Source organism: Zingiber officinale, chromosome 10B (assembly GCF_018446385.1).
Source record: "Zingiber officinale cultivar Zhangliang chromosome 10B, Zo_v1.1, whole genome shotgun sequence".
NCBI classification, from domain to species: domain Eukaryota; kingdom Viridiplantae; phylum Streptophyta; class Magnoliopsida; order Zingiberales; family Zingiberaceae; genus Zingiber; species Zingiber officinale.
The window spans coordinates 15832609-15833948 of NC_056005.1; the positions used below are offsets into that span (position 1 = coordinate 15832609).

Consider the following 1340-nt stretch of genomic DNA (forward strand, 5'->3'; position numbering starts at 1 on the left):
GCTTTAGCTGATATCCCATATCCCGAGCCGAGCGCATAGCCCGCTCGGCCCCCTTTGTACCCTCGCCCTTATCTTGGCCGGACGGACGACCCGCTCGGCCCTTCGTTTCCAGCCGAGCGGCATCCCGCTCGGCCCTTCGATCCTCCTGCCTTGGCGTCGAAAACCCAAACCCTTGGATGGGTTATGTCTAGCTCCGCTCGGACTTACTCAGCTGCTCGGCGTGGCCATTAACCGCTTAGTCAGCCCTTCATCGGTCCTCAAGCTGAGACCCTTCAAAGAATGGGTCCCCCATTCTTACCGCCGGATCAGCTCCCAATGGACATGAGTCATTTGAATGCTCTGAACTCCCACATACTTCACAAGATGTACTAATAGCATTGACCATATTAGCACTAGCTCCCATATTCTCAAATTTCTTTGTAAGAGCGTCCAATTTTGCAGACAAAAGAGTGACTGCATCTACATCAAACTTCCCTGATGCTTTAATTGTTGGGTTTACAGAAGAATAGCCACCACTTCTTTCATTTGCCCATTGGTGATGATTTTGTGCTACACTTTCAATGATTTCTTCGGCTTCATCTAAGCTTTTGTTCATAAGTGCCCCTTCAGCAGCTGAATCAAGGGACACTTTGGTATGATAATTGATACCATTATAAAAAGTGTGCAACACTAACCATCTTTCCAGCCCATGATGTGGGCATTGTCTGAGCATACTATTATATCTATCCCATGCTTCAAAAAGAGATTCTGAGTCAGTTTGCTTGAAGCTTGCAATTAAATTCCTCATACGAGCTGTTTTGCTTGGTGGATAGAACTTATCAAGAAACTATTGCTCACACTGCTCCCAAGTGGTGATGCTATTAGGGGCCAAAGAATTCAGCCATTGCTTTGCCCTATCTCTTAGAGAAAACCCAAATAACAATAATCTAACTACATCTGAAGGAACTCCATTCATTTTCATGGTACCACATATTTCATAAAAGACCTCTAAGTGTTGATTGGGGTCTTCATGAGGTCCTCCACCAAATTGGTTCTGCTGCACCATAGATATGATTGCGGGTTTGATCTCAAAGTTATTAGCTTCCACTGAAGGTCTTGAAATACTAGATCGAAAACCTCTTGCATAGGGTGCTGCATAATCCTTGAGTGGTTTATTTGCCATGTTCAAATTTCCTGTTCTTCAATTTGCCTTTGCAGAATTCTTCTTTTATGGAAAGTTCTATCAATCTCAGGGTCAAAAGGAAAGAATTCCCCTGCAAAGTTAGATCTTCGCATACACAAGGACAAGATAGCAAATGACAATTCGACAGAAAAAGAAAAATAGAAGAATCAAAATTGCA

At 43.7% G+C, this 1340-nt stretch overlaps 1 non-coding gene across 1 annotated transcript; it reads left to right on the forward strand.

Annotated features, from left to right (window-relative positions):
• Positions 1-683: 683 nt before the first annotated feature.
• LOC122030725 lies at positions 684-790 on the forward strand. Its single transcript, XR_006125575.1, has one exon. It is a non-coding gene; the product is annotated as a small nucleolar RNA R71 (small nucleolar RNA).
• Positions 791-1340: the final 550 nt, after the last annotated feature.